General features: G+C 40.6%; 1 non-coding gene across 1 annotated transcript; it reads left to right on the forward strand.

The window, feature by feature from the left end:
- Nucleotides 1-17,543: 17,543 nt before the first annotated feature.
- On the forward strand, nucleotides 17,544-17,618 carry Trnas-cga (transfer RNA serine (anticodon CGA)). Its single transcript has one exon. It is a non-coding gene; the product is annotated as a tRNA-Ser (tRNA).
- Nucleotides 17,619-27,531: the final 9,913 nt, after the last annotated feature.

Here is a 27,531-nt window from a genome sequence, read left to right on the forward strand (position 1 = left end):
GTTACGATCTGTTCGTTCATTCATTGACGTCTCTGTTCACTGTAATAAGTTTAGTGTCTGTGTTTTGCGACCGCACCGCAAAACCGTGCGATTAGTAGACGAAAGGACGTGCCTCTCCAATAGGAACCGAAAACATTTGATCGCAAGGTCATAGGTCAACCGATTCCTCCGCAAGGAAAACATGTCTGATATGTTATATACGACGCTGGTGACGGCATGTGCGCGACACGACAGGAATATGGTGTCGACCCACCAAACTTGCACACTTGGCGAATGGGTAAAAAGATTCTTCTACCTTGCCCGATTTAGGTTTTCTTGTGGATGTGATAATCACTCCCAAAAAAGTGATGAAAACCTAAGAGTTTGTCACATAAACAAATGAATGCAACAGTTTCACAGTCGCACAGTTTTCCCTGTGCTCTGTCAAAACATATGTTTTTAAGTTTTCAATTGTTTCCGTGTGTAGACTGTCAAATCCTGCATATGTCCAAGCAAATCTAAACATGTCCTAGAATTTTGGAGAGCGAAGATGATTATGTGTGAGTGCCTGATCTTTAATAATTGTCTGAAAATAAAAAATTAAACTTTTCACTCGAGAGAAGATTTGAACCAAAGACCTCTCGTTCCGCAGCTGCTCACGCTAACCACGGGAACATGGCGCTCCTGAGCTCTGTCGGTCCTTGATATTGCCTATGTTGCGCATGGACTACTCAGTTTGTATATTTTGCTTATTTTTTCATAGTTCCACACAACTTCTTCCTGTTTTCTCGATTGATCTATGTTCAGTTTTTCAAGGCCTATCCCTGTGCCAACTTATAACTAAATCTGAGGGGGGTGCGATGGGGAGGTTCCATTGTAAGTGACAAGCAACATAGCGTGAAATAACAGCACAAATCAATGTGGGACGTACCGAATAACGTATACGTTTGAGCAGTGCGAAGAAATTTGGCATTAACGGGCTGTGGCACTGATGCGAGTGCCTTTTCTATCAACGCGGAATCGTCTGCGGCGCCCTTCCTGGGCTGTTGACCGTGTCGGTTGGATTCTAGACGTTGGAAAAACCGTGGCGTGGTCACATGAGTCCCGATTTCATTTGATAGGAGCCGATGGTAGGGTTCGAGAATTGCGTAGATCCCACGTAGCCGCATTGCGAAAACTGGTGGTGGCTCCATAGTGGACTGGGTCCTCTGGTCCAACTGAACCGATCATTGAGTATAAATGGTTATGTTCGGCTACTTGGCGGCAATTTCCAGCCATTAATGGAGTTCATATTCCGAAACAGTTTTTGTAGATGACAATGTACCTTGTCACCAGCCACTATTGTTCACGGTTGGTTTGAAGAATATGCTGAAAACTTTTTTGCAACATAATCGAGTGGTCCATTCGCGCAGAAAATCCGGCAGCGGCAACGTTTCGCAGTTATGTATGGCTATAGAAGCAGAATGGCTCATTATATCTGCACGGGCCTTCCAACGACTTTTTTAGTCCATGCTAAGCCAAATTGTCGCACTACACCGGGCAAGAGGAGATACCTCATGACTTGTCATCTAACAAGGGAACCTCCCCATCGCACCCCTCTCAGATTTAGATACAAGTTGGCGCAGTGGATAGGCCTTGAAAAACTGAACACAGATCAATCGAGAAAACAGGAAGAAGTTGTGTGGAAGTATGAAAAAAAATAAGCAACATATACAAACTGAGTAGTCCATGCGCAAGATAAGGAACATCAAGGTTAATGTGAGTTCAGGTGCGCCGTGGTCCCGTGGTTAGCATAAGCTGCTGGCGAACCGGAGGTCCTTGGTTCAAGTCTTCCCTCGGGTGAAAAGTTTAATTTTTTATTTTCAGACAGTTATTATCTGTCCGTTCGTTCAGTGACGTCTCTGTTCACTGTAATAAGTTTAGTGTCTGTGTTTTGCGACCACACCGCAAAACCGTGCGATTAGTAGACGAAAGGACGTGCCTCTCCAATGGGAACCGAAAACATTTGATCGCAAGGTCATAGGTCAACCTATTCGTCCACAGGAAAACACGTCTGATATATTCTATACGACACTGGTGACGGCATGTGCGTCACATGACATGAATATGTTGTCGACCCACCTAACTTGTACACTTGGCGAATGGGTAAAAAGATTCTTCTACCTTGCCCGATTTAAGTTTTCTTGTGGATGTGATAATCACTCCCAAAAAAGTGATAGAAACATAAGAGTTTGTCACATAAACTGTGAAAGGGTACAGTACCGCCCGACATTGAAAATAGGTACGAAATACTTCGATATTTTTGTCAGAACAACACATTGTTTGTGTAAAAGTAACTCAATTTCAATTAATACAGCGAAGCCGGATACCAGTGTGGGAAAGAATGACAATTTATTTATTTAATTGATCTCATGTGCACTCCCTCAAAATAAATCCCTACATCCAGTTTGGTGAGATCTGTGAAAGGAATGAATGTATGGTCGTCTGCTAACCACAGATAGTGAATGGGAATATATGATCATCTTTGAGTCGATCCTTTCGCCACCTTTGGTGGGACCAAAGAGATGGAAGTTACCAGAGCTTTGAGCGTCTGAAATGTGGCTGACCAATAAGGTAGCAAGGTGCTTTTCCCACTTCGACAGAGGTGCGAGGGAACCAGAATACGGCCATGTTTCGGCACTCTGCCGCTGGACCTTCTGCTGTAAAGACCTGTTTTTTGTTGTGCTCCGTAATGAAAGAGTGGAGGCATGGTATGGATGTGGAATATTTAAGAGTAGTTAGAATTAATAATTTCTCTTCCTCAGGAACTTTTGTGGGGAGAATTAAATGTGAGGCAGGTAATTTTAAGGGGATTGTAGTAAACCAACGGTCACGATGAGACCACGTGTAGTTATAAGTTGAGATACTTCCGTGTGCTTAATTTAAGCTGAAATAACTAGCGTGTGTACGATAAGCTGAAATATTTAAGAAATATCATAAGTTGAAGTATTTAAGAAATATCATTCCGTGTGACGCTAAATTTAAACTCTGAGAGAGAATCAAGGTGAGTCGGCCGTCTTTCCAGCAACGCCACTTGGCTTGCATTGCACAGGAAGACGTGCGTTTATCTCCAGAGCTCACAGTAGGAAAGTAGAATTACAAAGTGGGGCAGTGTCGTGTGAAACTGGGATAAATATTGATTGACGTGGGAAAGCGGAAAGTGATGATGTTGTAACAGTTCTTTGTGTAGTATTTCATATTGTTGTGTTGTGTACGTCATGTAATTTGGGTATGTGTGTTTTGTATGGGAGTAGCAAGGTAGTTTCGAAAGATTTGTGGGTTATGGTTGTTCCTTCTGTATCGCTCGATCTGGAGGAAAGTTTCGTGAGGATGATTGTGAGAGTCGAAGCGTGAGATATAATAAAAGATCCACCATCCTGTCCAGGAAGTGCACTGTTGCGGTAAATAGATTACGAGATTCACTAATGTAAAGCCATGCCCACTGGGCGGAATTTCTCATGTTATATTGTTGTAGGTTGTAGAATTTGTGTGTTTAGGAATAAATCAAATAGTGAAAAGAAAGAGATTGGTGGCCTTTTTCATTAAATTGTATGTTGTCATAATATCCCGAATTTATATAAAAGCCGTTAAATCAAAGACAAAAAGTAAATGTGGTGTTGCCAATGCGTAGTGTGCAGTCAGAGTTCTATAAATCACTGATAGTCAGATGCGTCTTTCCGTTGCGTGTTATTCACACAGGAGGATAATTTGTAACTAAATAGTAAGATACGAGAATTCATGTTACTCGATAAATTAAGGAAGAATCCACTCGCTTGGCAAACCACTCATCTTGCAGGCCTGACTGCTTGATGCCACAGTATGAGAAAGGCAAGTGGGTGCCTCTCATAATTTCGACCCTGCCAGGATTCCTTTTTGTTAGGATATTTTTGATGCCAGGATAACATTTGTTAGGATATTTTGTTGCCAGGATTCCTTTTGTTAGGATATTTTTGATGCCAGGATTCCGTTTTTGTCACGATAATTTTGTTGCGAGGATCATTTTTTGTTAGGATATTTTGTTGTTAGGGTTTGCTATTAAATTTTTTTATTTTTTGATGGAATATATTGTGATAGCGCTAAGAAGTAAAATTTTTTCTGTTTGCAATTTCTTTCTGGATTGGTGAGGATCTTTTATTTTATTTTATGTAATTAATTGCTATATCGCACAAGGCTGGAAGATCGTTTTATAATTTTTTTTGCGTAATGTCCGTAGTAACTAGGTCGCAGTCTAAAAGTGTAGTCACCATGGAGAATAGCGATTCTGGCGTGAACGTAGCAGTGCAGCGGGAAGTAGCTGTTGACCATGGGTTAATGAGCGGGGACGGCAGACACTCAGAAGGGGCTGTATTGTTCAGTGGACCGCTGCAAGGGGATCCTTTATGCGGCGGGCTTTGTCCACAAACGCGGGCTTTTCCCGACGACGCGGGCTCGGGACTACGCCAGGTGTGCAGTGAAAGTGCAGCTACCCTTAGCGAAGCTACGGTTTCTCAGGCGAGCGAGGTGAGCGCGTCGGAAGTAGCAAATTACAATGTGATACTGCAGTTTTTACAGAAGATGGATAGGGAGGCTGACGAGAGAGACCGGGAAAGGATGGAAAGATGGGCAGCGATGGATAGGGAGAACGAGGAGAGAGATAGGGAGTATGAGGAAAGATGGAAAGCGATGGATAGGGAGAATGAGGAAAGAGATAAGGAGAGAGATAGGGAGGCTGACGAGAGAGATAGGGAGGCTGAGGAGAGACATAGGGAGTTAATGGAAATGATGGACGCGATGTTTAGAGGTAATGAGGAAAGATGGGAAGCGATGGATAAAGATAGTGAGGAAAGTATGGAGGCATTGGATAAGGGAAATAAAGAGGCAATGAGGAAGGTACACTCAGTTACCGATGAGTGTCTGCCCGCAGTTAATAATCGGTTAGATGAGGGGGAGAAGAATCTGGGTGCGTTGAAGGAAGTATGTGACGCAGTGAAAGAAAAAGCTAATAATTTGGAGGTACAAGTATTTGCAATAGAGAGTGATACTACTGAACGTAGGGACGTTTTGCCCGATGAGCGAATCAAAGAGGTAGTGGCCAGAATGAATACGATTAGTGCAGATGCAGAAAAGATCAGTACAAGGGGCGAGACAGGTTCTGACAGTACGCAGCGAGAGGTTTATGCCGACCAGGAGGAGATACAATCACTATTGCAGTTTAAAGAGGCACAATTAGAAATAGGTAGGAAACATAGTGAACTAGCACAGTTGCAATTAGCGTGCAGTAGCGAAGGTGACACACCACCAGGTGGATTGCAGAGGGAGAGTGAGATAAACTCAAAAAGCGAAAATAGGCAGAAAGAGCAAGACGAATTCAGAGAGTCAGAAGAACGGTTGTGTCAGATAAAACAGGTGGCAGACCCAACTGGGTATAGTCCAAGGCTGTCTCAATTTCACGATTCATTACCTTCATCGTGGGGACTGCTCCTCAAAACGAAGTTTGTGTATAACTATTTGAGGGACGAGGCTAGAGCGAAAATGCAGGAAGACCTTAAAGACTGTAGTAGCTATTTAAATGAATTCTGGTCGAAAAGTAAGCAGGACCAGGTTACGCAAAGCATATTGATGATGCCAAATTGTAACGAATGTGGTATAAGGGATTCAGTGTCGTGCTATCAGGAGATGTTCAGACGAAACAGGTACTTGGATGTGACATACGAACCAGCGGAGTTCATTAGGATCCATATAACGAAGTTGCCAGTGAAATTGCGCAGAGATATAGCGATAGCAGGCAGAGGCGTAGACGATTCTGCGTCATTTCAGCATTTGTTACAAGAATTGGGTAATGAGAGTGATATCGTGAACGGAGACACGACTCATAGGTCAGGTAGTGTCGAGGAGAGGAACGGCAGAAAGTATCAGAATGACAGGAGAGCGTGGAATCCTGGTATTTCTTTCTTGTCGTAATAGACTGAAGAATAGGAGAATCAAATCCAACATATCAGCCCTTAATATCTTGCTCTAAAACACATGCAGCTGGCACTGAAAATTGTCTATGTAGCAGACAAACTCTACTAATATGTAGGAATGCAAATACCATACTTCTGATCAGAGAATAAAACGGCAGTAATGGCATCTATTAGGCTGGTATCTCAGTAAAATTTGCAAATTTTATTTCGAACAGTAAAGTAAAAGAATTGTTATGTAATAATGCCAATGAGTCCAGTTGAATTAGTGTGATTTGACTATTGTAGATACTAAACACGTAATGTAAGAGGTAAACATGGTGAACGAAGTTTTTAAATTAGATGCCATCTGATCTATAGTATGTCATTGTCGTGGTGACAGTTATAATGAAGTGCGGTGTATGGTTATTCGGAATCTGGTGTTAGTGAAAGAGGCCACTAGCACCAAAGTTACTAACACTTGGGCTGCCCAATTCTCCCAGCTTGTATATTCTCGGCACACATTTAATTTTCGTGTAGCCACAGATTCCTAACTAGCAAATTTTTACTGTGTATAGTGGACCATTCAGAGTGAGGCGGATTGTCCATGAAAATGCTGTACTGATTGAGACGATCAAGGGGAAACAATCTCGTGGGCTTCATCACATTTCTAACATCAAATTATGGAAAAGTTAAGGATAGATCTAAGGTAGGCAATTTATGGTAGATAGTCAGTGTATTTATTTGTGGTGTGTAACGTTGTGCAGGGTCAAATCGAACATAAGAATTTTCAGGCGGGATGTCAGGAAGTGTGACGGAATAGACTGGTCGAATGAGTCATGAACAGGAGTCGACAGAGTGGTGTATGTATGTATTTTTTGTCATATGAATGAGAATCAAGCAGAAACGACGTGATGATTAATGAGTAGTTAAAGATGGTAGATAGAGAAGCGACGTGATAAATAGTAGTGGATAAAGGTGATATGTGAGGAGAAAAGCGACGTGAAGCAGTGTGATTAATAAAGAGAGATTCGACGTGATGAAACAGTGGTAAATAAAGGTAAGTAGAATTAATAATGTGGAGATGTCTTAGATGTATGTTACAGAGAGGCCTGTGTATGCTGCAATAGAGATTAATGCCAATGGCGAAGGAAGACCAGGAAATGATGGAGTAATGGACGGACGGAGAGCCGAAATACGAATGAAGACATGAGGACAACTGCACAATGTGAAAGGACGTAAAGGGAGTACGAGACCCAGATGGTGAACGTTGTGGAATACCGACGTAAGATGTAATATAAGTGTAGATCTAATTCTTAGCATAAAATTTGCGATTTGGCAAAAATAATATTTGTTGTTGTTGTTGAAGCCTGGTACCAGTATAACCAATCAAAACGGTACCAAGAATGTGTACAGTTATTTTGCAGGTTGATTAATTTGTGTATTTTTTGTTCTTAGATGAAATGTCGCAATTCTAAGTTGGTGTTTAGCAGAATGATTAATGGGTAAAGCGAATGCGGAGGTAAGCCGATGGAGAGAGGTGCCAGAGTGAAAGGACGAATTCGGAGACTGGAAAGCTATCTCCGAAGCAGCTTCATGTGTTATGTGGTTGAGTATAAGGGAGCAAAGGTATGGTATGTTGTCGTGAGTGTGGTGGTGTTAAGGTGTGCTGACTTCTAGACCTATTCTGTTAGTGTATTAATGGATTGAATGAGAAGGAAAATGTGATGTCTGATGAGTGAGAGTCGTAGAGTAGTGTGATCAATGCGCACACTCCTGTAAAGGGAATGCTACCGATCGGTAACTAAAACATTATTATGAATTGTTTGATTGGGATGAACCTCGATGGCAGGTCAGGATCTGACATCATGTGAATGGTTCATACATGTCCTAGAAATGTTGTTATATATAATAAAAAGGTGAAATATATAGAAAGATACTAATTTCAGTCTGTCACAAGCACAAAGGTGCATTGTATGTTGTAGATTTAGAGTCATCAGTTTCTAAAATGTTTGTTGTGTTAGGGTGTTAAAGTAGTTTACTATTTAATAACATGTGGTAGGTAATTGTGAGCTGTGTAGATTATTCTTATTTTTTGTTAGAACACTTTCAAGGGGTATTACCTTCAGTCTGTCACAAGCACAAAAGTTCATTGTATATTGTAGTTTTAGAATAAAGTTTCTAATATTTTCACTGTGATAGGATGTTAGAGTAGCCTACTATTTGATATTGTAATTATGAGCAGTATAGATTGCTTATTATTCCTTTTTTTTTTTTTTTTTTTTTTTTACACTTTCATGTTTTGTATGAGGGACGACAGGTACAATGAATAGCACGAGTGTGGGCTGTCTATAGAAAAGGGATAGATAAATATTGATGTTGTGTGTGTAGAAAACTAGGGCGTATAATTTTATGTTTTTTTTAGGACAAAGATTCTTTTATTACCATTTAAATAATGTAAGAATATTCTTTTGTCTGTAATGTTGCGAGATGCACGGAAGGCTCTGACTGATTGGGTGTCGTAACGCCCGTACCGCTCGCAGGCCGAGCTGACGTTGCCATGGCGACGGGTGACAGAGCCGCGGCACTCCCCACTCCACTGTCGGACGAGGTACACTCCATGAGCCCGCTACAGCAGGTCAACGGCCTGGGGCGACACGCACGTATCACTGGCCATTCATAAGTTCCGCCACCCTTACGACTGGGGAAGGTATCCCGCGGAGGCAACAGCGGGTGGTACTCTGAGAGTGACTATGACATTTGTTCAAAAATGGTTCAAATGGCTCTGAGCACTATGGGACTCAACTGCTGAGGTCATTAGTCCCCTAGAACTTAGAACTAGTTAAACCTAACTAACCTAAGGACATCACAAACATCCATACCCGAGGCAGGATTCGAACCTGCGACCGTAGCGGTCTTGCGGTTCCAGACTGCAGCGCCTTTAACCGCACGGCCACTTCGGCCGGCCATGACATTTGTGTTTGATGAGAGGTACAGTTTACTGTACAGTGCGTGTTGAAAATGCCAAATTGAGTGACTCAAAGACTTTCGTCCGGGTAACCATGGGAGAGCTTTGACACCGAGACAGTGGTTCTAGGAAAACTATCAGCAACTTTTTGACCCCAAGAAAATCACAGAATGAAATGTTTCCGTGTGACTCGCAAGACAGGGAATAATGTATTTGTAATTGTGTAAATGTTTTTTTTTATATGTTTCATTCCTGAAGGGACAGCAAGTGTAATTGTATTTCATTAACATTTGTGTTTAGAATAGTTAGTGTTAGTTTTTTGGTTTGTTCTGGGTTATCAAGTTCACGTAGCATGTTTATTAGAATATTTGGTACAATGATGCTTTAATTATAAGCCAGTGGCGTAATACTAACGTAGCGGTTCTTGTAGCATTGATCAGTAAGGTTGTCACAGGTGACAAGGGTTTGCATTGCACAACAAATATCGGAATTAACTGATGCATTTTGATGTCGTGCACAGTAATGATCTTATTGGTGTGTTGACTGAAGCCACTTCTTTGCATTATCACAGTGGTGACTTTTCACATTAAAGTGTAACGAAGGCTAGTCGAAATGCAAGTTCCTGTCGTCTAATTGTGTGACAACAGAGAAATGAACAGTAGAGTAAGATACGAGAGCTACTGGTAGATTCAAGCACTTATTGCTAACTATTTATTGCGTGTATTGATCATAGTTGATGGACTGACTAGCTCAGCAGCAGGTATTTGTACTGATCGATATAGGATAAGGTTAAACTCACTGTCGAGTAGTTGTGGCAATTGCTTAGGTGATGATAGTTAATGGGGTATGACATGATGTCTTAGACGAACTATATTACGTAACCAGTATGTAACTTGTGGTATATTTCATTGTTTTTCTTCTCAGTTTTATTTCTCTGTAAGTTTGGGGTATATTTTAGAGTAATGGTATGGAGCCTGACATTCTACGTGTAACTAGTGTACGCAATGTTTTTCTTTTGTTGATTTTGTTTTGTATTTAGACTTTGCTGTGTAAAGGTTTTTACAGCGCAATTTATGAATGTCAGATTACTTGCTCTGTGTTTGGACGGCGAGCTATTTAAAATTTCATGAGTACAATTAGTATTTTTTTATTTTGTGTTAGAATTATTGAAATTTGGATTAAGATCCCAGTAACTAAAGCAAATTTTTATCTCAACATTATTTTTTTTATTTGTATGATATAATGTTTTATTTGTCATGTGGATTGTTGTAAATTTGTATGTGTACGTTACTCCGGATTGTGGAGAGTACAATAATGCAACAACTCTCAATAATTTGGCAAAGTAACAATATTTGGGCGTCTATTTGAGGTCACCAGGGGCTAAGGTCTCCTCCTGGGTATTTTGATGACTTGCTACGTTTGTTCTAATACAGTTTTCTTAAAAAAATGTTCGGAACTACCCTCGCATTGCAAGGATAGTACCGTGCCATTTTTTTTCTGCATGGGTAGCCAGTGGTGAAAGGGTACAGTACCGCCCGACATTGAAAATAGGTACGAAATACTTCGATATTTTTGTCAGAACAACACATTGTTTGTGTAAAAGTAACTCAATTTCAATTAATACAGCGAAGCCGGATACCAGTGTGGGAAAGAATGACAATTTATTTATTTAATTGATCTCATGTGCACTCCCTCAAAATAAATCCCTACATCCAGTTTGGTGAGATCTGTGAAAGGAATGAATGTATGGTCGTCTGCTAACCACAGATAGTGAATGGGAATATGTGATCATCTTTGAGTCGATCCTTTCGCCACCTTTGGTGGGACCAAAGAGATGGAAGTTACCAGAGCTTTGAGCGTCTGAAATGTGGCTGACCAATAAGGTAGCAAGGTGCTTCTCCCACTTCGACAGAGGTGCGAGAGAACCAGAATACGGCCATGTTTCGGCACTCTGCCGCTGGACCTTCTGCTGTAAAGACCTGTTTTTTGTTGTGCTCCGTAATGAAAGAGTGGAGGCATGGTATGGATGTGGAATATTTAAGAGTAGTTAGAATTAATAATTTCTCTTCCTCAGGAACTTTTGTGGGGAGAATTAAATGTGAGGCAGGTAATTTTAAGGGGATTGTAGTAAACCAACGGTCACGATGAGACCACGTGTAGTTATAAGTTGAGATACTTCCGTGTGCTTAATTTAAGCTGAAATAACTAGCGTGTGTACGATAAGCTGAAATATTTAAGAAATATCATAAGTTGAAGTATTTAAGAAATATCATTCCGTGTGACGCTAAATTTAAACTCTGAGAGAGAATCAAGGTGAGTCGGCCGTCTTTCCAGCAACGCCACTTGGCTTGCATTGCACAGGAAGACGTGCGTTTATCTCCAGAGCTCACAGTAGGAAAGTAGAATTACAAAGTGGGGCAGTGTCGTGTGAAACTGGGATAAATATTGATTGACGTGGGAAAGCGGAAAGTGATGATGTTGTAACAGTTCTTTGTGTAGTATTTCATATTGTTGTGTTGTGTACGTCATGTAATTTGGGTATGTGTGTTTTGTATGGGAGTAGCAAGGTAGTTTCGAAAGATTTGTGGGTTATGCTTGTTCCTTCTGTATCGCTCGATCTGGAGGAAAGTTTCGTGAGGATGATTGTGAGAGTCGAAGCGTGAGATATAATAAAAGATCCACCATCCTGTCCAGGAAGTGCACTGTTGCGGTAAATAGATTACGAGATTCACTAATGTAAAGCCATGCCCACTGGGCGGAATTTCTCATGTTATATTGTTGTAGGTTGTAGAATTTGTGTGTTTAGGAATAAATCAAATAGTGAAAAGAAAGAGATTGGTGGCCTTTTTCATTAAATTGTATGTTGTCATAATATCCCGAATTTATATAAAAGCCGTTAAATCAAAGACAAAAAGTAAATGTGGTATTGCCAATGCGTAGTGTGCAGTCAGAGTTCTATAAATCACTGATAGTCAGATGCGTCTTTCCGTTGCGTGTTATTCACACAGGAGGATAATTTGTAACTAAATAGTAAGATACGAGAATTCATGTTACTCGATAAATTAAGGAAGAATCCACTCGCTTGGCAAACCACTCATCTTGCAGGCCTGACAGCTTGATGCCACAGTATGAGTAAGGCAAGTGGGTGCTTCTCAACTGAAAATAAAAAATTAAACTTTTCACCCGAGGGAGGAATTGAACGAAGGACTTCTCGTTCCGCAGCTGCTCACGCTAACCACGGGACCACGGCGCTCCTGCGTTCTCACTCTCCTCGATGTTGCCTATCTGGCGCATGGACTACTCAGTTTGTATATTACTTTACTACTCATTTTCTTATTCAATACAAGCAAAGGATGTGGATTATTATTCACGCTATTAGATTTAAATACAATGTTGATCTCAATATATACTGAAACTTCCTGGCAGATTAAAACCGTGCGCCCGACCGAGACTCGAACTCGTGACCTTTGCCTTTCGCGGGCAAGTGCTCTACCATCTGAACTACCCAAGCACGACTCACGCCCCGTCCTCATATCTTTATTTTTTCCAGTACCTCGTATCCTACTTTCCAAACTTTCCGTTCGCAGGAGAGCTTCTGTAAAGTTTGGAAAGTAGGAGACGAGATACTGGCAGAAGTGAAGCTTTGAGAAAGAGGCGTGAGTCGTGCTTCGGTAGCTCAGATGGTAGAGCACTTGCCTGCGAAAGGTAAAGGTCCAGAGTTCGAGTCTCGGTCCGACCCACAGTTTTAATCTGCCAGAAAGTTTCAGTGTATAATGTTCACGCCCTTGTGTGCGTAGCATTCTTAGTATCTGAGTACACGGGTTTAAAGTCGCCAAGATTTTATGCCCTGGTATCGACATAACCCCTATTTACTATCCTTGGCAGCGCTAAAATTGCGCTTCAGCATCACACATTCATTCATCGGCCATTAAAGTTTACGATTTAGCATTTTCCGTCGATACCAGTGTGTATATCAGTTTGGGACAAATGTGCATAAATCCTTCGTGTGTGTCCTTGTTTTTGTTTTAGATTGTGTTCGGAAGCACGTGCACTGTTTGGGACCTGGAATCTGAAGCCGGTAACAGTCGCGAGACGGCGCTGTGACGTCGCGGCCCGCGTGGGATGACGCGCGCGCTCCCGGCGGCCGCCGCATCGCTCCGGCTGCACTGGCGCCACAAATAGCCGCGCCAGTAAACACGCCGTGGCGCTTCCTAGTCGTGACTCAGCCGGCCGCCGCCTGGCCCTGGCCGCGTGGGCGGCTGCACTGCCTGTATATGGGACCGCGCTTCCTGTGCTGCGGTGCTGTGCTGTGCTGTGCGTACGAGATGCGCATGCGTGCCTCAGCGCGTCCGCTCGTGCTGTCCAGATACAGCGCTTACGACCGTTACTGCGACTCGACTCGCAGCGGTCGACGGTTGACGAACGAAGCAACGAAGGAAGGAGGCCAACCTCCTACCCCACCCCCTTCCCATAGACACCGCGATTGTTGTTAATTTACGGGAGGCGGCCGTAAAGCTACACGTATAAGGACTCCCGCTGTTCCTAATCTACATAAACGTAGCAGACAAACTGAGCAGCCCTCTTAGATTATTTTGAGACAACGCCGTTACGTACAGTCTTGTGAAGTCAACAGATGATCAAAACCGATTGCAAAATGACATCACTATGGCTCAAAAAGTGGCAATTCACTACAAATACTTAAAGATGTGAAGCCATTCAACAAGATTACTAAAAAATACCGCTAAATTTAGGTTACACGGTAAATCACAAAAATCTAAATGGTATAAATTCAATTAAATTCTTAGGTATTATAAATAACATAAATTTGAACGACTACGTAGACAATATTGTGAGGAAAGGAAATCAAAGTAATGTTGTTGGGAATGCAAACTAAACACTGCGATTTATTTCTAGAGCACTTAGAATATGCGACAGGTCTACTGAAGAGACTGCTTACACGACGGTTGTCCACCCTCTTCTGGGTTACTGCTGTACGGTGCGGCGTTCTCATCAGATGGAACTGACGGAAAACATCTAAAAAGCTGAAATAAGGGTAGCTCGTTTCGTAATATCGTGGTACAGTGTAGAGAGTGACACGCATATGGGGTGGCAATCGTTATAAAAAAAAAAAAAAAAAAAGTTTTTCGTTGCGGCAGGATTTCCACGTAAAATTTCAGTGACCAACTTTCTCCTCCGACTCTGAAAATAGTCTGTGTGCATCCACCTACTATGAATAAATTAAGAGGTGTCATGTCAAAATAAGAGAAATTAGAGCTAGCTTAGAAACATTTAATTGCTCGTTTTTTCCCGTTTGCCATTCGAGACTGGAATCAGGCGATTCGATGAACGCTTTTCCAGGTACTTAATTGTGAACTGAAGACTAATGATGTATGTATTTATTTATTTATTTACACGACTAGTTCCATAGGACCAAATTGTCGAGGAAATCTCCAAGGTCACAGAACGTGTCAGCGCATGAAATTACAACATAGAAGAAATGACAGATATAATTAAATCTTTATGAAACCAAAAAATTCAAGCCATCAGTTTAAGTATACTCATCCAACAATATAACATAAGAATCAGCTTGAATTTTCAAGGAACTCCTCAGCAGAATAGAAGTAGTGACCCACGAGTAAACTCTTCAGTTCCGATTTGAAAGCGCGTGCATTACTGGCGCGTGGATTACAGCTAACATTTTTGAATTCTTGTGGTAGCTTACTGAAAAGGGATGCAGCAGTGTACTGCACACCTTTGTGCAAAAGAGTTAAGGAAGTGCGATCAAAATGCGGATTGCATTTCTGCCTCGTATTAACTGAGTGAAAGCTGCTAACTCTTAGGAAATAGCTGATACTATCAACAAGATTCGATAGTAAAGAATATACATATATATGTAGAGAGATAGGAGAAAGTCACAATACCCAGACTAGTGAACTGGGGTCGACAAGAGGTTCGCGAACTTATGCCACTTATTGCCCGAAGTGTCCGTTTCTGAGCCAAAAATATCCCTTGACAATGAGAAGAGTCACCCCAAAATATAATACCATACGACATAAGCGAATGAAAATAAGCAAAGTAGACTAATTTTCCGAACGATCACTTACCTGAGATACCGTTCGAATAATAAAAATGGCAGCATTAATTCTTTGATCTAGATCCTGAACGTGACCACTCCATGACATTTTAAAATGCATATGAACACCTAGAAGTTTGAACTGTTCGGTTACGTTACTCATATGTCCATTCTGTGAAATTAAAACGTCGGGTTTTGTTGAATCGTGTGTTAGAAACTGTAAAAAGTGAGTCTTACTGTAATTTAGTTAGTTTATTTTCTACAAGCCATGCACTCCTGTCATGAAACAGAACCAATGCTGCACACAACACCTCTTACTGTCAAGCAAATGCCATCAGTAAACAGAATATTTTAGAATTTCCTGTAATACTAGAGGGCATATCATTTAAATAAATAAGGAACAGGAGTGGCCCAAACAATGATCCCTGGGGCAACCCCCCCCCCCCCCCCCCAATTTGACCATACCCCATCAGACTCCACATCACACCCATTCTGAACACTGTAAATAGTGACCTTTTGCTGTCTGTTGTTAAAGTAAGAGGTGAGCCATATGTGAGATACCCCCTGTATTCCATAATGGTCCTACTTCCGGAGCAATATTTTGAGAGTCTTACTGTGATTTAACGTTAGTTTACTTTCTACAAGCCATGCACTTGTCATGAAACAGAGCCAATGCTGCACAAAACATCCCTTACTGCCAAGCTAGTGCCACCAGCAAACAGAAATATTTTAGAATTACCTCTAATACTAGAGGACACACCATTTATATAAACAAGGAACAGGAGTGACCCCAAAACTGATCCCCGGGGCACCCCCCCCCCCCCCCCCTTGACCGTACCCCACTCAGGCTCCGCATCACACCCATTCTGAACATGTGAATAATGACCTTTTGCAGTCTGTTGTTAAAGTAAGAGAGGAGCCATATGTGAGATACTCCCCGTATTCCATAATGGTCCAACATCTGGAGCAATATTTTGTGATCAACACAATCGAACGCCACAGTTAATAAAGATGCCTAGCGTTCGAAACTTTTGTTTAATCCATCCAGTACCTTAGAGAGTAAGGAAAATATACAGAACTGAACGAAGAGTATGGAGACTTCATATGTTACTTTAAGTCAAGGGGCAGATCTGCAACGATTTTGCCATTTAACACACACTACTGTTGAATTTCGGGAAGAAAAGGGAGTGGGGGAAAGAAAATTAGAACATCTGGAATGGAGGTCAAACTTCGTGTTTTAAATTGACTTGACTGCTCACTGCAGACTGTAAGACATTGCAAGAACTTCTTTCTGACTCGATGGGGACGCATTTAAAAAGAAAATCACATTACAGAAGGGACACATTCTGACAAAGACAATCCAGTTTCCTAAGCTCAGAATCATTATAGGAAACGTAAAGTTTCAGGAAATAGTTGTGGACTTGAAAGAACAACAAGGGTAGTTTCTTAAACGTTTTGAGGACACTGTCAATCTTTCATTTATTTTCGAACTGTTTTATGAACCGTTTGCCGTTTCAGTTGAAATCGCTCCTGCGCATGTGTAGATGGAACTGATATGCTTGCAAGAAAATTCCAGTTTTAATTACAAACTTTTTACATTAACACTTTCCAGGACGCCTACATTGCTTTTCTCAGGTAGATTTTCCAAGTCTCCATAATGAGGTTGCAAAAGTGCAACAATATTTCGATCTACATATCTGTGTGAGAGAACTTTTGTTGATTATGAAACAAATAAGTCACGATTACGGGCAAATTCAGTGTAAAACTCTGTGAAATTGTCTGCATCTGTCCATATGCCAGTAGTTTTATGTCTTCAGCGCGCCAAAAATAAATAAATAAATAAATGATAGTGAAGGTTTGTTTCGTTCTTGAATTGCGCTGTTGAGAAATGTAAAATATAAAATCGTGTACAGTGAGACTAGATTGCGAATGAAATTCGACGCATTGGATTTCTCCTCTTTCCCCTTCCTCATGCTCAGGCAGCTTGTCGTGGCGGTGGGGAAAATGTGAATTGAGGCCTAGCGCTTTGGCACTCGTGCCTGAGCACGGCCCGGGAGCCGTAATCTTGGCTGTCCCTGATGTAGATGAACGCTCACTTAACACTGAACGGGTGGAGGTCGTCGAATCCTTCACCTGCCGTGGGAGTAGAATCGCTTCAGACAGTGTATCGAAGGAGGATATTGCAAGCCGAACCAACCAGAAAAACATTTTAACATGAAGCTTTTCACATCCAGCTGCAGAGCCAAACATCTCAGGGGAGATCTCACGAAGACTTTTGGACTGTGCTTGGGGATGAGAAAAATCGACCGGTTAAAAATAATACCGGTCTTTTAGTTTTGAATAACCCATGTTTTAAGTTATTGTGTGATGAAAGGGTTTCGTTTTTTATTAATAACCAGCAAAAAAACGGTATATCGTTTTGCCATAGCAGTAGTTTTTCAGTATTGCGGAGACATGGCTTAGCCACAGCCTGGGGGATGTTTCCAGGATGAAATTCTGTAAAGTTTGGAAGGTAGGAGACGAGATACTGGCAGAAGTAAAGCTGTGAGTAACGGACGTGAGTCGTGCTTCGGTAGCTCAGTTGGTAGAGCACTTGCCCGCGAAAGGCAAAGGTCCCGAGTTCGAGTCTCGGTCGGGCGCACAGTTTTAATCTGCCAGGAAGTTTCATATCAGCGTACACTCCGCTGCAGAGTGAAAATTTCATTCTGGAAACATCCCCCAGGCTGTGGCTAAGCCATGTCTCTGCAATATCCTTTCTTTCAGGAGTGCTAGTTCTGCGGCCGGCCGAAGTGGCCACTTCGGGCGGCCGTAGAACTAGCACTCTAGGCGCTGCGGTCTGGAACCGCGAGACCGCTACGGTCGCAGGTTGGAATCCTGCCTCGGGCATGGATTTGTGTGATGTCCTTAGGTTGGTTAGGTTTAACTAGTTCTAAGTTCTAGGGGACTAATGACCTCAGAAGTTGAGCCCCATAGTGCTGAGAGCCATTTGAACCATTTTTGCTAGTTCTGCAAGGTTCGCAGGAGAGCTTCTGTAAAGTTTGGAAGGTAGGAGACGAGATACTGGCAGAAATAAAGCTGTGAGTACCGGACCTGAGTCGTGCTTGGGTAGCTCAGTTGGTAGAGCACCTGCCCGCGAAAGGCAAAGGTCCCGAGTTCGAGTCTCGGTCAGGCACACAGTTTTAATCTGCCAGGAAGTTTCAGTATATATTGAGATCAACATTGTATTTAAATCTAATAGCGTGAATAATAATCCACATCCTTTGCTTGTATTGAATAAGAAAATGAGTAGTAAAGTAAAGTTTCCCACCAATGAAAGAATGTAAAGAAAATGAGCCCTCTATGCAATATATATGTGCAATTCATGGTTTGAAATCGATTTTGGTCGAACTAGCGTTATCAGAGCAAACTTATTTCAAATAACTAATTTTATGCCATTTCAGAACTGGCGTTATTCAAGTCAAGATATAATTTCATTAAATAAGCATCAGGGCCAAAAGTTAAATTTTCAGTACCAACTTAATGCCATTGCACAAACGGCATTATTCTCTTAAACTTTATTGAGTCAAATACATGTTGCATTTCTGGTAAAATGGAGGAGTGTAAGAAACAAGTCCACAGACGCAGTCAGATGCAGGTTTGCTGAATAATTAATTTAGAACAATCTTATCAATGATACTCTCAAAAATAAAAAAGGATACAATTTTGGTTAGATATTTTCAATACAACGAGAAGAAACATTCACAATGTTCCTTGGAAGATAAGATCAATTTAATGGAAATACCTATAATCTTGCTGAAATAATATAAACTTGGGATGATAACTGAGGCCTTAATTTTGGGTTGCTTCAAGCTGAGAATTGATACTGTCCGAAAGTGCACTGAGTTCCTCTCCTTCACCTTCTCAGTGTTTGCTGGAGACAATGAGACCGATTTCTGCTACAGACTCAACCCCACTTCGATCGTGTCCCCCTACTCCTCCACCTTTATTAGAATTTTTCAGTCTTTAAGCAAAGTCTACGTTTATTACTGGGCGATATATCAATAAAAACAGAAAATCGGTTATTTCAAGAACCGGTTGTTTTGCGTGGTTTCGCAGTGAAGTTTTAGTGAAGACGAAAAGAACCGGGCCGGCCGAAGTGGCCGTGCGGTTCTGGCGCTGCAGTTTGGAACCGCGGGACCGCTACGGTCGCAGGTTCGAATGCTGCCTCGGGCATGGATGTGTGTGATGTCCTTAGGTTAGTTAGTTTTAGGTAGTTCTAAGTTCTAGGCGACTGATGACCATAGTTGTTAAGTCCCATAGTGCTAAGAGCCATTTTTGAAAAGAACCGGTACAACCGAATATTGGCTGCTTAAGCGATAACTGTCATCCCTATTGTCCCGCCTCATTTAAAGAGGAGCATATTCACATATATTTTGCTTCCTGCATGAGAACCTTTCAGTTGGTTCTCTTCTTTTTGTCCGCAGCTCGTGGATGTGCGGTAGCGTTCTCGCTTCCCACGCCCGGGTTCCCGGGTTCGATTCCCGGCGGGGTCAGGGATTTTCTCTGCTTCGTGATGACTGGGTGTTGTGTGCTGTCCTTAGGTTAATTAGGTTTAAGTAGTTCTAAGTTCTAGGGGACTGATGACCACAGATGTTAAGTCCCATAGTGCTCAGAGCCATTTGAACTTTTGAACTCTGTGACGAAATAAGTTTCAAGGTTCCCCGAGAACAGCATCTTCAGAACATGTGCTGAAAATTTCGACGATTCACTGAAGTGGCCACCCCTACAATTGGTACTTTTTTCTTTCATTTCACGTCTGTGGTTACAAGCTCGTAGGTCCTCAAACTAACAGTTTCGGTCCGAAACCGGTAGTCTGGGCACCTACGCGTTTATGACCATAGACGTGAAACAAAAGATATTTATTCTATATTTTCGGGTGACAGTTCCATTCGCGATAACGTCGCAGCTTGTGAAATTAGTACTTTTGGTACCTAAAAATCATGGTTTTTTTGGTATTTTCTCAGGAGCCACGTATGATCAAATGGTACTTTTATAAGCCACCTAAGGCCGACCTTAGACCGTATCTAACGCATAAGAATGAATCGATTTTCTCAACTCTCCTGGGCTGGAGGAAGAGCGTACTGTTTAAATTTAGACCCTGCACTGTAAGACAACTACAGCATAGGTATAGAAATGGTCGCTATGATAACGGCTGTCCAAAGCGCTTAACCCCTCATCTGTATGATCAATAGAACACGAGATATGGCTTCCTGAATGCTCACATTTTCATGCGCGGCTTTTTTTTTGGAATGTGCTCCTACCATGCAATGTCGTGACAGGAACCACAACAAATGTTTCATACTAATATGTACATTTACTATCAATCTCTTCAATGCGGTGTCTATACACAGTAGTTACTCATAATGAGTTTGGAGAGTTGCTGGCCGCCGTATGACGGACGAATCAGCTGTGTGATCGCCTTGCGCCGTTTTTTTCGTTTCGTTTGCGACGCCATCGTAATTGTCATATTCTGTCGCCATTGGACTCTTACGCTTCTTGAATTCCCTCCGAAGACTGATATCGTCTGACTTTAGTTTTCTAAAATTCTGAGTCTATTTACGAATCATGCGAGGTCACATCTTACATTATTTTGTAATTATCAATTTAATAAGGATTTTCACTTGAATTTGGCCACTTGCCTCTCTTTGGGTACTGATAGTGCACCTCACGCTCTTCACAATGACATCCGTAACAGAGTCGTATCTAAATTGCGTTTTCACGCTACAGCAATGAATTACTTTGTACGCCTAGTTATTTTAATGAGATAATATGGATACGGAGTCTCTTATTCGTGGTTAATAAGTTCGCGTCGTAAACTTTATGCATGATGCTGGACATCCATGATACCCTCTTGTCTACGATAGCCAAACGTCTCTCATAGGTTAAAATTCACCACAAACAGTAGGTTCTAGGGCAACATCGGTAAGCAATGTCAGAAGCCGGTTAAAAAACTTTTCTAACGATATCTCATTCACCCCTGTACAATTTGTATGTGTTGACAAAAAGGGATATTGACATTGCAAATAATGCATTAAGATCGTGACAGTGTAGTAAATACACGATCATTCTTGTAGAGAAGAAGGCAACAAACAACCGTTATCGGTTTCGAGACGATAGGTTGTTCCTCTGATGGTTTTTCGCGTTTGTTTTTGTTTATCCTTGGGTTTCAGGAAAAAAAAAGTCAGCCAGCAGCAAATGTACACAACACCAGGCGTACGCAATGTAAACGTGAAAAAACAGCTGTCTGAAGATGGACTAGTCGACTCGAAACCAGTGGCGGCGCTATTGTTATAAGTGAATAACATCATAAACAGTGGTTGGTTGCTGTTTTCTTCTTAGCAAGAATAATCTCAAGAAACCTTATTTGCACTTAGAACCAATCAGTTTTTTGTTATGGCACTTAGAATGGTCTTAGTAAATTATTAATTTTCTAATTTCTCTCTCTATTTTTTGCGGCATAATTATGTCGCATCAGAATACCTTTCAAATTCTTTGGATATATATGAGTTATATGCAGACAGAAGTATATCATTTTTTTCATTATCGAGACAAATGTCGCATTTTGCACGTAGAACGTTTTCCATTTGCTCTCTATTTCTGAAGCTGTTACGTAATTATAGTCGCTCATTACGAAATTAAGAAAAACCTAACTCATTCAAAGGTATTAGGTCAGTAGTTTTCAATTAGAGTACGTTTTATTCGGCAAAGCGAATTGTACACTAAGAACTAGCTCAGCCAACGGAATTAGTTATGGTCACGTTCCAGTTTTAAAAGAGTAGACGTTGTTACCAGCAGCATGAGCTTGGAAAATGGTCGCTGAAAATATCTCCACTGGTATTCCTGAAGACATTATGGTGATGTCGTTAACTTTATTGACTACGAGAAGGAGAAAAGACTTACAGTGGTGATGGAAATTTTGACGAAAAGTGCGAGAAAAGTGCTAAGATATGAGTACTGATCGATGGTGTGCAAAATACAGCAGTAGGACAGTGTGATAGTAAAATGTGAACGCTCAAAAGCGCAAGAAAATGTTCTTAGAATATTAATCGCTCACATCAAAAACAGCGGTATGAGCCATTCGGATGAAATACTGCGCGTCTTACCGCTAAACACATTTACGAGATCGTCTATTCAAAGTTTATGAGAGGTACTGTGGAAACGCGAAGAAGCATAATATTCGTATAAAAGGACACAAAACTCCCTTAGTTCCACGTAGTGACTTACTGTCGCATTGCATTCTGCTTAAAAGTATCATAGGGTGGTTTTCTGTCAATGGTGTCACACTCAATTGTAAAAAGATGCAATCTATTCAGTTCTGCAAGGCCAGGATTGCTACACCAATGAAACCTGTAACGCCTGGTGAGGAAATAATAAATAATGTGGAAATTTCAAGATTCTTTGGTGTCTACATTTATGAGAATTTAAACTGGAAAATACGTTTTGGTGCCGATGGAAATTTTGACGAAAAGTGCGAGAAAAGTGCTAAAATATGAGTACTGATCGATGGTGTGCAAAATACAGCAGTAGGACAGTGTGATAGCAAAATGTGAACGCTAAAAAGCGCAAGAAAATGTTCTTAGAATGTAAATCGCTCACAGCGGTATGAGCCCTTCGGACGAAAAGTAGTTCATGCCCCTTTTGCACTTAGTATTATTGAAAATCTTGGGCAAAGACAGGTCTGTAAGTTGACATATTTTGCATTTTTTCGTTCGATAATTTCGTATGGAATAATGTTCTTGGGTAACTCGTCTTGAAGACGGATACTCTACGTGGCTCAAAAACGTGCTATAAGAATTATATGTGATGGTCATGCTCGATAATCTTGTAGAGATCTGTTTAAGAAGTTGGGCATTCTGACTACTGCTTCACAGTATATTTATTCCCTTATGACGTTCGCTGGAAATAATCCACTGCAGTTGAAAATGAACAATGACGTTCAAAATTACAATACCGTAAGGATAAATGGCATTCATTACTCCACACTGCGCTTGTCTGTGGCACAAAAATAGGTGCACAATGGCCCACTAGAATTTTTGATAATTTAAACAGAGATATAAAATGTGTGATAGACGACAGCAAAGTAAAAGTAAATAACAAATTGAAAAAGTTTCTCCTTGACAGCTCCTTTTATTTCGTAGAAGAATTTTTGTTATTGTAATGGGTAATAGGTAGTGGGTAAGAGTTACTAAATCACATATGTATATTTAATAATAATAAAACAAAAAATTTTCAGCATGTACCCATCTTTACAAATTAATTTACGATGTGAGTGAAAAGTGACACATTACGATTTATTGTACAAATGATCCATGGAACATGAAACTAACTAACTACCTTAATATAATTACGCCATATGAACACTGAAGTGTTTCTATTAAGCCGATATTGTGATGTGGAACTATAATGTAGCAGTCAGTGCAAAGTGGGAAAAACGATATACACATCTTATTGTGCCCACTTTCATTACCTTGCAATCTGATTCATTTCAAATCAACTTATACTGCCTCAGGGGTTTGCTCGAGCAGTTGAAGGCATTATTGTAATAGTCTTCATAAACGTTCTCCAGTATGTTGTCATGGGTGTCTTGTTATACTGGCCCACGGAATTTTGCGTGGAGATGCTTCTGACTGGCTTGCGGAATGAGCAAACTTCAGTTACACGCCCTTCCTGACTTAACACATTCACGAGCTCCATATTATCGACCCTGCTTATGTTTTTTCAGCATACCGCAACTTACCGCCACTTTTTCTCTAAAATGTGGAATTTATTCATCTCATGAACTCGGTGTGCACTCCTTACACTCCACCCAGTGGCAGCCGGTTATCATGTGCCAATGTGCGACACCACACTGTAGGTATTCCACTAAGTATCAAGTGTTTCAATAGGGGTCAACCGCGCTACGATGGACTCAGAGAAGCGACGCAGCTGTCTGTCTTCGGCTGTGCATGCTCTGGTGTGACGTCACCCCTTCTGGCACCGTAACTGTTAACATGTTGAGAAGATAGGATATCATACCTTCTGGCACCATAAATGTTAAGATGCTTACAGCACCAGGTCGGAAACTTTCTTTGAAAGTGCATATAATGTGTTGTGCAAGCGTTGTGAATGAAGGCCTTTTTAAATAGCAGCCGACGTAACATCACTGTGGTTAACGTGAGTGGAAAAATATACTGACAGGCTATTGATAGTTTCGATTCCTGCTACTAGCATCATTTTTTCATTTTATTTTATTCTTCAGAACATTAAATTACCCAGGCTATCGATGGAAAAACTTTTTTGCTGAAAATGCCTTATTCTTATGCTTTTAAGGTGGGAATTCCAAATATGATACTTCACAAAACTGTATCACTCACCATTTATTCACATTTTGCAGTTAAATTTATTAAATTAAGCGATTTTTTAAAGAATTTAATAACTTTTATATAATTGAAATAATTTAAAAAAGAGGTGTAATGAGTAGATGACGTTGGTAGCACTGCTGAAAAAAATTTGCTGGCAGAAAAAGGTCGATTCTATTTTTGTGTTAACAGATGGTGTTTTGTTTACTGTCAACCAAACCTCACTTTCCCGTTTCCTGTACATGTTCTCAGTATAATGTCTAGTTGTGGTTGTAAAAACTCTGCTGACAGTTTTTGTTATATTTGTGGTGAATATGTGATTAAAAAACACCAAAGAAAAATATTCCAGACTTTGTGAAAAAGATTTATCTATCACACTTTGGATCTAAACTTGGTGATCAAGATAAATCTCGGGCGCTACATAAGGTATGTTATGTGTGTGTTGAAGATCTGAGAAAATTGTCCAAAAAGGAGAAAAAAAGCCTTTATATTTGCTGTTTCTATCATAAGGGGGGAGCCAAGAAATCATTCCGATGATTGCTACTTTGGCAGTGTTGTTATTACTGGTCATCATTGGAGAAAAACAAATATCTTCCAGCAGAAGTATTTTCTGATGTGCAGTATGATTTAGATGAACCAGATGATGATTATTTCCATTGTAATACGGAAAGTCTAGAGCCCAAGTTGTTTAATCAGACCGAGCTTAACGATTTGGTTAGGGATCTGGGCTTAACGAAAGAAAGCTGAATTGCTTGGCTCTAGATTAAAAGAACTTATTGACAGTTGGAACCAGCATATACATGTATAGAAAGAGAGAGCATCGAGTATCCAAGATTTTTCAACAATAAGGTGATTTAGTGTACTGTTCAGACATTCCCGGTCTGATGAAAGAGTTTGGTATTAAATACAAAAAGGAAGACTGGTTCATCCAAAACTAGTTTAGAGGCTGTTTTATTACACAACGGTGACATATATGCATCTATACCTGTTGAACATTCTACATATGCAAGAAAGCTATGAAAACCTAGAAATAGTGCTAAATAAAATAGGCTATTCTGCTTATGGTTGGATGATATGTGGTGACCTAAAAGTAATATGCACGCTCCTTGGTCAGCAAGGTGGCTTTACCAAATTTCCATGTTTCTTGTGTGAATGGGACAGTAGGGCTAGGGACCAACACTGGTGCAGAAAGAATTGGCCTGTCAGGGAGTCTTTAAAACCTGGCGAGGAGAACAGTCTACGCAAAAACCTTGTAGATCCAAAAAACGTACTCTTACCACCTCTACATATAAAGTTAGACCTAATGAAATAGTTTTTAAAGGCTTCGCCTAAAGGTGGACCATATTTTTATTATCTCTGCCAAAAGTTTCCACACCTTTCAGAAGTTAAAGTAAAAGAAGGCGTCTTTGTCGGACTTGACATTAGAAAATTGATGTTTGATGTTAACTCTGAATCCACAATGACTTTAAATGTGAAAGACGTATGGTAATCATCCAAGTAGGTCGTTACAAAGTTCATAGGAAATTAAAAAGACCCAGAATATGTTTCCATTATAGCTACACTGTTAAAGAAGTTTAAAACTTTAGGATGTTTAGTGAACCTGAAAGTTCACTTTTTGAACAGTCACCTTGATTACTTCCCGGACATTTTGAGAGATGTTAGTGAGGAGCAAGGAGAACGTTTTCACCAGGACATTAAAGTGATGGGAAAACGCTACCAAGGCAGCTGGAACACCAGCATGATGGGGGACTACAGTTGGTCACTTCACCGAGAAGTTCAGAAAGCGACTCATTGTAAAAAAGCTACGCAAGAAGCTTCAAAGAAAAAAGAGAAAGAAAATACAAACCAATAACAGCTGACAAGTTAAACCTCTGTTAACACATATCATTGTTTTAAGTAGCTTACTGTAAACACAAACCATGCTTATGTTGTAACCAAGTGTTTGATTAATTTCCCCGTTTACCGTATAGCATTGGACTTTTATACTATATAATAAAAAGCATATTGCTCGAAAACTATGGGTGATACAAAAAAACTAAGGCTAGATTTGGCTTCAGCTCATAAAAATCAATAAAGATCAGCTATCAAAGTAAGAAAACTCTTTAAAAAAATTTTTCGTTCGCCTGTGTTATTAATTACGAAATTTAAATCTATTTAAACAGTTCAATTGATATACATAAACGTAATATATTCAATATAGTTATGGTTACTACCCTTATAAGTCTAAAGCCTATAGGTGGAGGTGAAAAAGAGCGAGCATACAGGAAAATGTAGTATGAAAGTGTTTTCTGAACGCGAGCGGTAGATGATCTGTTAAACATGCCCTTTTCCAGGGCTCTTTGGTGGATAAACTGAAATTTAAAGAGTAAGGTAAATTTAATCCAAAGGTAAAGCTAACACAAAGCGCAGTAGGACGAGGCTCACAGATCTGGTTTAAACTATGTGAGTAAAAGGACGCAGACGCCCTTTTCAAGTTCCTAGAATATTTCACCATCGTGGGCAGTAGGAAAAGCTAGAACGCTCTCTAAAACCTTACGCGTAGAGTATGCATGGTTTTTGAGCAGCAGTTCTCGCAACGGCGTGCCATTCCAATGGCTTTTATTTAAAAATGCGTCAGCTTGGATTCGATTCGCGCCGCTACCATCAGCTCTATTTTCATTTTATTTTATTCCTCGCAATAGTAAACGCGAGCTATAGAATTTAAATATATTTAGACAGTTCAGCTTATTATATGCGCAAAATTAATATATTCAATCCAGTTACGATTACTGTCCTTGAATGTCAAAAGGCTAGACGCCACCACATTCACCCCGTTCATATGGGAATTCAAAAAACGGATTTCGTAAACCGATTTCCTAATACCGCTTTTGGCTAGTCATGTAAGCACTTCAGAATCGCTTTTGGAAATCCGCTTCTAGCTGTCGGTTTTACAATTACGCAATGGATTTTCAGTTCCAGGTAAACGCAACCGATTTTGAAATGTGATTCGTTTGTCAAGTTACGTGTTGTTTTCAGAATATTCGGTAAATATGGACTTATAGTGCAGTGAAGGACGCCATATTTAACCAAACTAGCAAATCCGCTTCAGACGTTAACATGTAAATGCGACAGCGAGAAACGGTTTCCGAAATTCAGTTTTCGTCTTCCAGAAGATGTTTATTATTTATTATTTTATTT

Source organism: Schistocerca nitens, chromosome 10 (genome assembly GCF_023898315.1).
Source record: "Schistocerca nitens isolate TAMUIC-IGC-003100 chromosome 10, iqSchNite1.1, whole genome shotgun sequence".
Taxonomy (NCBI): domain Eukaryota; kingdom Metazoa; phylum Arthropoda; class Insecta; order Orthoptera; family Acrididae; genus Schistocerca; species Schistocerca nitens.